The 9907-nt window shown below is 31.6% G+C and overlaps 1 long non-coding RNA gene across 1 annotated transcript; it reads left to right on the top strand.

Moving 5' to 3' along the window:
* The first annotated feature begins 7992 nt into the window (after positions 1-7992).
* Positions 7993-9014, top strand: LOC131176002 (uncharacterized). Its single transcript, XR_009146123.1, has 3 exons — positions 7993-8276; positions 8379-8536; positions 8985-9014. It is a non-coding gene; the product is annotated as an uncharacterized LOC131176002 (long non-coding RNA).
* Positions 9015-9907: the final 893 nt, after the last annotated feature.

Genomic DNA, 9907 nt, shown 5'->3' on the forward strand with positions numbered 1-9907 from the left:
TCCAAGCTCTGAGGGATCTCAATCAGAAACACAACCCCTCCATTTTGTACCTTATAGAGACTAAAAATAAGAAAAGGTACATGGAAACTATAAGAAGAAAAATGGGATTTACTGCTACTTTTTATGTTGAGTCGCTGGGTAAAGCTGGTGGATTATCATTGTGGTGGACAGATGAGGAGAACATATTAATCAATGATAGTTCTAATCATTTTATAGATGCCGAGGTTTCTTTTATGATCAGGAATTTACAATGGCATACGGCTTTTATTTATGGCTACCCAAATCGTGGAGATAGAGGTGATCTATGGAGGATTATTAAAAACTTACAGGGCCACCATTCAGATCCTTGGCTTTGTATTAGCGGCCTTAATGCTTTTTGCATCCGAATGAAAAACAAGGTGGTAGTCAAGTCTGAAGTTCTCAAACCCGAGATTTCTAGGATTTCATTGCCAGTTGTGCTTTGCTAGAAATTGAGAGTAAAGGCCCTAAATTCACTTGGTTCAATAAACATTTTGGTGCAACTGCAATTCAAGAAAAGATTGATAGGGCTCTTGCTACTGTTGAAGGGAGAGACAATGCCAAATGCTGCTATTATTCATGAAGCTCTTTTTGCCTCTGATCACAGGCCATTAGTTTTATGTCTTGAACCTTTGTTCTATAAGAAGATTTTCCTGTTTAGATTTGAATCAAATGGCTCCATCATCACGAGTTCACCTCCGTTATTGAGAAGGTATGGAATTAGCAAGTTAGGGGATCTCCTCTGTATTCAATGGTGTAAAAACTAGCATTTTGTCGATAAGCACTATCTCACTAGAATAAAGGTCAATTCATTAGGAATAAGAATGAGATGAGAAGTCTGTAGAAATAGCTTGAAGATATCTATGAAGATGTTAACAACCCATATAACAAAGAAGTAGAATTTCAAATCCCCAATTGTCTTCAGGAACTTGTGTTGAGAGACGAGGCTCACTGGCACCAAAGATCTCCAGTTTGTTAGCTTTAAGCAGGTGATCGTAACTTTAGATTCTTTCACTTGTCTACAATCTAATGAAGACATAAAAATTCCATTTCAAGACTACAGAAGAGTGATGGGACCTGGATTGAAGCAAAGCTAGGAATCAGAGAGGAGATCTTATCTCATTTTAAGCAAATTTTCTCTAGCAACAATACTTCCAGAGCTGATGAGGTGTCCTACTTATTGCCCACCATTGTTACACAATAAATGAATGGCCATCTCATGTCCCCTGTGTCTAATGATGAAATTAAGAAAGTAGCTTTTGATTTATGAGGGAGTAAAGGGCCAGGCCCTGATGATTTTTCAGGTATCTTTTATCATAGTAGCTAGCATATAATTAGGCAGGATGTATGTAAGGTTGTCAAGAGTTTTTTGGAAAAGGGATTTATGGCTACATAGATAAATAAAAGTAATGTTGTATTGATTCCCAAATGTAAACATCCTGTTTTTGTTAATCAATATAGGCCTATAAGCCTATGCAATTTCATCTATAAGGTGATCTCAAAAACTATGGTTAACAGGCTAAAACCTCTTATGAATTGTCTTATATCTCAAGATCAAGCAGCTTTTGTTCCAGGCAGAGCTATATAAGATAATATCATTATGGCTCATGAAATGTTTCATCATATCAGAACCTTAAAAAGCAAGCAGCACACTATGGCAATTAAACTTGATTTTACAAAGCATATGATCAAGTTGATTGGGTTTTCCTTCGCAAAGTTCTTGCTCAATATGGTTTTAATGCTCACTGGATTCATCTAATAATGCAATGTGTCATCTCGGTCAGCTACTTCATTATCATAAATGGAAAACCCTCACCCCTTTTTCAGCCATTGAGAGGGCTTGGCCAAGGGGATCCCTTCTCCCCTTACTTATTTTTGCTAGTCTCACAAGCTTTATCTTGTTTGATTTCTAAGGAGTTATCTGATAAGAAGTTAAAAGGGATTAAGGCCTCTAGACAAATCTCCAGCTATTGCGAATGTTCTTTTCGCGGATGACACCTTACTTTTTAGGAGAGCTACGAGGGCAGAAGCTGCTTGTATCAAGTCTATTATCTCTCGGTATTCAGAAGCTTTGGGTTAGCAAGTGAATTATCATAAATCCAGCATCTCCTTTAGCAAGAACAGCCCTGTAATTCTTAAGCAGGATATTCTCTCCCTCCTTACAATTAAGGAAATGAATTGCTCTGAAAAGTATCTTGGCCTACCTACTTTCTGGGGTAAATCTAAGTCAAAAGCTTTAGATTTTATTAAATCTTGGGTTGCTGCAAAACTACAAATGTGGAAACAGAAAGTACTCTCCCAAGCTGGAAGAGAAGTTCTTGTTAAAGCAGTCATTAATGCAATTTCGGCTTATGCTACGGCAGTTCTCAAATTTCCAAAGGGAGTGTGTCATCATCTGAACAGGCTAGCTATATCCTTTTGTTGGAAAGAAAAAAGATGAGAGAAAGCTTTGTTGGGTTAGTTGGCAAAGAACCTCAAAACCTAAGAATATGGGAGGAATGGGTTTTCAAGATTTGAAAAAGTTTAATGTCGCTTGTTTAGCGAAGCAGGGATGGCGTCTTTTATCAAATCCTCAAATCCTCTGGGCTAGACTAGTTAAGGGCATTTATTTTCCTAATTCTAATTTCTAGGATGCGAAGAAAACTTGGAGGAGCTCGTGGATTTGGAGTAGCCTTTTAGAAGTAGAGAAATCTTGAAAGAAGGTATCCGCCACAATATAGGGAATGGGAACCATACGTTCTTATGGGAAGATCCTTGGCTCCCGACTTATGCTAATTTTCAGATATCAAAACCACCTGATTGCCCTCCTAATGTAAACAGGGTTGCTGATTTGATTGATCATAATTCTATGAGCTGGAAGGAAATTTTGGTTTATGCTCTATTTGATAACGATCAAGCTAAAAGTATCTTATCTGTTCCTGTTACTCCCAGAGGATGTGAAGATACCGTAGTGTGGCATCATGAAAAAAATGGTATTTATTCAGTTCGGTCTAGGTACAGAATACTGATGCATCATCTGAATGATAGTCAAAACTCCAGACCTAGTCACTCTCAAATGGTGCCTCCTCTTATTTGGAAGAAAACTTGAAGTTACCTAGAATGCCTAAGTTAAAAGTTTTCATGTGGAGTACGCTTCTCAACTCTTTACCTGTAAAGGAAAACTTGCACAATCGAGGAATCCAAACTGATCCTCTATGCCCAATTTGTAAAACAGAAGTAGAATCTGCAGAACATGCCCTTTTTTGGTGTGATCATTTCAGATCAATGTGGTTTTTCTAGCCCCTATGCCTATAAGCCGAATCCAATTGGTTTCTCTTATTTCTCTACTTGGTGGAAATTTATGATTACTGATGACATTGCTGAGGGAAGTCCGCATTTTCCTTCTTAGTGATTGTTTGTTGGCAAATTTGGAAGGAATGTAATCAAGCAGTATTTGAATACTATATTGCCAATCCCATGGGTACTCTGCGCAGGATTTCTCTCTCGATTGAGGAGTTGGAAGAATTCTTAGAAAATTTTGCCAATATGTTATCTAATAGCCATCCTCACTCCAAATAAGTTAGACGGACTCCTCCCATGCCAGATCAATTGAAACTGAATTGTGATGTTGTGTAGAAAGAAAATGTTCCTACAGCTGCCATTGGAATTGTTGTTCGTAATCAAGAAGGGACTTTGATTGATGGTGTTGCTAGAAATCTCCAGTGCTCCTCTCCTACTATTGGTGAAGCTAAGGCAATTTTGGAAGCTGTTTTACTAGCCAAGTCTTGAGGTTTCAGTTCAATTATAATGGAATCTGATTTTGAGATATGCATTCAAGCTATCACCAAGTCCAATCAATTGATCAATTGGGACATTTGAGCAACAATCTTGGCAATCTAGGCTTTAAGAGCTTCTTTTTTTTAATATATATTTTAAATATACCATAAGAACATGTATTTTTACTCCATTCTCATCTCTACCTATTTTTTAATTTATATTTTAAATTATATATAATTATTTTTTATTTTGATTTCAATTACTTTTAAATTAAAAAAATTTAAAACAATTTTAGTTTGTAATAAAATGTAATTCACTATTCAAACAATAATGTTGTGATTTTATCTTGTTGCAATTTCTTATGTTTTATTTTTTTAACATTTTTTGTTTTATTACTAAAAATAAAGATTTATTTATTTAATTTTTTTAACATAATATATTTTAAAATCTTTTGAGATGCTACATTTTTTTTTCTTTGCAATTATTTGAATCTCCTGAACTATGAGGAATGCTTAATTATTTTTCAAAATTTTTTATTTAGATATTTATTTTATTAATTATTTTCTAATTTTAATTTTTGTTTTAATTTCAATTGCTTTTAAATTATTTAATTATTATTATTATTATTAAAAAATTTTGAATAATTTTAAATTGTAATAAATTGTAATTCATTGTTCTAAAAACATTGTTATGTTCATTTTACCCTACTGCGGTCACTTATTTTCAATGTTTTTATATTTTTATAATTTTATTTTGTTACTAAAAACAAAAAATTTTCTTTTGATTTTTAGAACTAAAAGAAATGCTTGAGTCTCTTTCAAATTTTTATTTAGAAGTTTTATTTTATTAGCTAAAATTTTAAATTTTTATTTATTGATTTTAATTATTAAACCACTTAAGTGTTAATATAAGAATTCAAATTATATTCTTACTATTTTACTTTCCTATTATTGCATTTTTTTATAATTTAACTATTTAAATTATTAAATTTACGTTTATTATTATTTTTATTAAACCAAATTTAAAATTACTTTATTTTACAATAAAATAAATTTTAATTTATACTCTAATATTATATTAATGAAATATCAGACTTACGTCAATAATAATTTTAGTAATCTTTCTTGCTTTTTTTTTTTTTATAAACACTATTTTAAAATAGTAAAATTTTGATTGACATTATTATTCTTTTATTATGATATTGCAATTATTTTTATTATTTTCTAAAAAATTATATATTTTTATTATTATTTAAAAAATTATATATATATATATATATGTGTGTGTATGTGTGTGTGTAACTTTTTAGTCTATTAAAGGTGTAGATTTGGTTTAAAAGTGACAAACAAATTTGTTTTGCTCTTATTTCTAATATAATTTAAAATATATTTAACTTATTTTTTAATAATTAAAAATATTTCATTATTTTTATATACCATTAGGATGCCTAATTGATTGATTTGGTTGGACCAAATTACAAAACTATAAATTTATGAGAATCAAACTAAACTAAATTATGAAAAAAACTAAATGAAATTGAATTCGGTTAATCAGTTTTATGTTCTCTCCCTTAGGTTACACTTTCACAATTCAATCACAACAATTGGGTTACACTTTCACAACAAATCAACCAACACTTCAATAGTTATAACAATAATCAAAATAACTATCAACAATCACGTAAGCAGAAATAGCAACAATTTTGCATTAATATTCAACAATCAATAATAGTATAAGAAATTAACTATCAACAATCCATAATCGGTTTTTTTAGCTATCTTGAGAGTCAATTATCAACGAAAGATCCTAAGAGGCTAACAAAGATCACCATCCCCTAAAATTTTAATTTTAATTGGGATTATATTAAATGTGAGCATGTTTTTAATAAATTATCATATTTTTTTTTTAAAAAATAGAAAAAGTTTAAAAGGTTAATATTTTTTTATTGACTCAATTATAAAAAGAAAAATTAATGAGCATTTATTCTAAAAACTTAAAAAAGTTTTTTTTTATTGGTCGAACGAAATTAAATTTATTTAGAAGTTATAAATTGATATCTATTTATATTTATTAATGCAAAAATTATTTTATATTTTGTTTTTAAATTTGACAGTATTATACTTATGGGTCTATAGGTCGGGCCCGTAAATCAACGGTACCTTGTTCTATGCCCTGATTAATTTTTTAAGGAATTAACTATTGTTTTGTGTTTGGAGAAAAAATTTGAAATATATGACTTAAATTTAGTAAAATTATAATTTTTTAATTAATTGAAGTAAAAAATTTATATTAGATTTGTAAATATGTAGAGCATCTTATTTTGTATGAATTTAAATATTTTATAAAATAGTGTTATTTAAAATCTACTTTAATATTGCGTTTGAATTTATATATTTGAATTTAAAATTTGGATTTAATTTATAATTAGAATTTAAAATTAATAAATTTAAAATTAACTTATTTGAATAATTAAAAGAATATCAAGTTTTGAATTAAAAAGAAAGATGCATATCCAATAAAAAAATTTTGTTAGATTAAATAACAGAAGTAACATTGTTATTTTAAATTCTTACTTTTTAAAGTCTTTATATCTACCTTGGATTTGATTAAAATCTAAATTCACATTTTTTTTTAAACCTCTCAAGATATTTGATGCAAATCTAAATCCATAAATTATTGAAACACAAACTAAAAAATTTTTATTAGGTAAAAATAGTATAATTAAGAGTTTATATATATATATATATATATATATATATATATATATATATATATATATATATATATATAAAAGGTTAATTAAGTTAATTGGTTAAATTTAAAATTTTTTGGCAATAATTGATCCAAACTCGTAAGCTCATCTCATACCTTACAAATTCTTGCCTCAGACTATCCATTCACCACTACCAATTGAATCTCAATTCATTAATAAAAGTGATTTGGGATTTTTTTTTTTCTATAAACTTTCTTTTAAAAAAGAATTTTTTTTTAAAAAAGAATTTTTCTCACAAAAATCTTAGTACGCTTCAACAGATACAATTTAATATATTTAATCATAATACTCACCCTATCTTTTTTTTAATTTATATTTTAAATTATATATATAAGTATTTTTTAATTTTTACATGATATATTTGAAAACTTTTGACATAATACCTAAACTTTTTTTCTTTTTTAATTAGTTGAATCTTCTGAAATAGAAGGAACGCTTGAGTCCTTTCAAATTTTTACTTAAGAATTTGACTTTATTAATTAAAATTTTAAATTTTTATTTATTTATTTTAATTTTTAGACCACTTAAATATTCATATATGAATTGAATTATATTTTTGTTATTTTATTTTCTTGTCATTGCATTTTTTATTATTTTACTACTTAAATTATTAAATTTATGCTAATTATTATATCTTTATTAAACCAAATTTAAAATGACTTTATTTTATGATAAAAAAATGAATTTTAATTTTTGCTCTAATATTATACTAATGAAATATCAGAATTCTATCTCATTACAAAGAGAGTATAATAATAATTTTAATAATATTCCTTGCACAATTTTTTTTTTGTGATAAACACTATTTTAAAATAGTTAATTTTGATTGAAATTATTTTTTTGTTATAATATTGCAATTATTTTTTATTATTTTTAAAAAATTAAAAATATATATATATAGACTTTTTTTTCATAATATCTATTAAAGTTGTTAGTCTGTTAATGTAACACCCCAAAAATTTTAAATTTATGAGTATTTTTGGTATTTTAATTTTATTTGAATTTTAGGAATTTTTTTGAGATTTTTCGGATTTTAAAAATCGGGTTCGATTTTCCGAAAATATAAACTTTGATGATTTTTAAAAATTAATTTAAAGACCACGTGGCAAAACTAAAAATATATTTGGAGTCTACGTATTTTTCTGAGTTTTACGGAATTTTTTTGGAATTTTTGGACCTCGTTTTCGGTCCCGAGGCAGAGTAAAAATTCAAAGTTTTGTATTTCGAATCGAACCGACCGAATCGAACCGGACCGGATCGGACCGGTCGAATCGGACCGGTCTCTTCCTCCCGCGCGCGACGCCCTCTCCTCTCTTCTCTCTCGTTTCTCTCTCCTCTCCGCCCCTAGCCGCCACCTTTGACCACCAGCCAGCGCCGCCACCCAGTAATGGCCACGGCCACGCTAAACAGGCGAAAACGCCACATGAACGTCCCAGCGCGCCGCTTCGACTTCCTCGGCCAAATCCGGCCGATCCGGCCACCGATTGGACCGGGTCTTGTGTCCAAAATCATCTACTCGGCGAGAGCTTTCCATAGACACCAAGAACGCCGAAATGCATTGAGCGGATTGTCCGATTTTTGCTCGGGAAGATTTTAGCCCATTTCGACTTTTGGGCTAGATTTCTCGAAAACCGTGAATCCCACGAGAAAACCGAGGCTACCAGCACGCTCCATTCGTCGAGAGCTTCGCAACGACATAAATTTCGAATTTTTCCGACACCGTTTTTCGGTGGGTCCCACGGAACTTCGCAGTGTATTTTCGAGCATTAAATGAGCTTAGAAAATTCTGAAAATTTTATGTACTAACCCCCGTGTTATGGGTTTCGTGTAGGTATCCTCGATTCGCGAAAATTCGACAGTTGATCGGGTCTGCAAAATTCCGGCCAGACAGACCCGTTACCGGAAAAGTCTCCGAATTGGGCCGAGGTTTTGGCTAGCCCCCCATTGTCAGACGTCCCGAGCGCGTTCCCGAAGTCGGAATCGGCAAAGGTAAACCCGAACCTTGCTTGTTCGTAATTTTCTAGTGCTTAAATAGGATTAAAAATCCATAAAATATTCGTGGTAGCTTAGAAAATTACGATTCTTTTTGCAATAGCTTAGTAATATTGCTAAGGACCGCGGGGCAAAGTTTTATAATTTTTAGAGCTTGTTTGGGCAGTTTTTGCAAAAATGATCAATAATAAGGACTAAATTGAAATTTTGCGTATTGTGATTGATGACTGATTTGATGGGCCCAGGAGGGGCTGTGTGATATGATTGAACTGTTGATATGTGGATTGTGAATATAGAAGTGCGTTTTTAGCCCTTTTGCAGGTCGGGTAGGTCCTAGGTATAGGGGAGACTCTGCCGGATTTTCGGCACGACTTAGGACGTAATTGGTCTTTTTCCTTGTTGTATTGAGTCAGATTGTATTAAATAAATGTAATATGATTGTCAGGTGAGCCGGGACAGCCTTCTTCCTCCGCCACCGCCACGAGAATTTGTCGTCAAGTCTGTGAGTAAAATATTAATTTTAACTGTAATTTCGATATTATTATATGTTCAGCATGCCCATGCATCACTTATATGCTTATATTTATGTAGTTAAACTCTAGGCACGAATTATGTTGCATTGATAACTGTTAATGTGCCATGAGTGTTGTTGTGGTAATTTGGAGCAGTGTGCGTGCGTTGGCGTGCGTGTGATGTGGTGTGGACTATGGATAGGACGGGTAGACACGGCTTGAGTTCTTCGCTGGGACCCGGTCCTTCGGGGTAGACACGGCTTGAGTTCTTCGCTGGGACCCCGATTTGGTATTTAAGTGGAAGTCCGAGTTGAGTTCTTCGCTGGCACCAGATTGGATTTAAGAGAGCTGTATAGGGGATCAGCTCCCATATACTATGAATGATGTTACAGGGTGTGTGAGTGCTCCAAATTACCTTTTTGATGCTATGATGTGAATATGATGTTGATGTTGCATTTCACTCTACATGGTGCATTAGTTACAGATAGTTATAGAGATTATGGTTAAAATTGATATTTTACTCTCTGAGTCGAACGCTCACTCCTGTTCAAAAATTTTTACAGGCCACAGGAGGATATTTTGTTCTGAGTTAACCTGCTTTTCTACTTCGCAGGTTGTTTATTAATATTTGTGTAATTTTAATTACTCCTAGAATTTCCGCATGTGTTAGCAGTAATTATTTGAATTTGGTCTGTAATATTATATTCATGTTGGACCTGTAAACTTAATATTTTAAGTCTGTTTTGATGGATTGGATGAGGGAGCTGAGCTCCCATTTATTATTATGTTGATGAGTATGTGGAGGGTGAGCTGAGCTCCCCAATGGATTGTTTATTGTGTTTACAGGTCGGGTGAG

Source organism: Hevea brasiliensis, chromosome 18 (assembly GCF_030052815.1).
Source record: "Hevea brasiliensis isolate MT/VB/25A 57/8 chromosome 18, ASM3005281v1, whole genome shotgun sequence".
Classification (NCBI taxonomy): domain Eukaryota; kingdom Viridiplantae; phylum Streptophyta; class Magnoliopsida; order Malpighiales; family Euphorbiaceae; genus Hevea; species Hevea brasiliensis.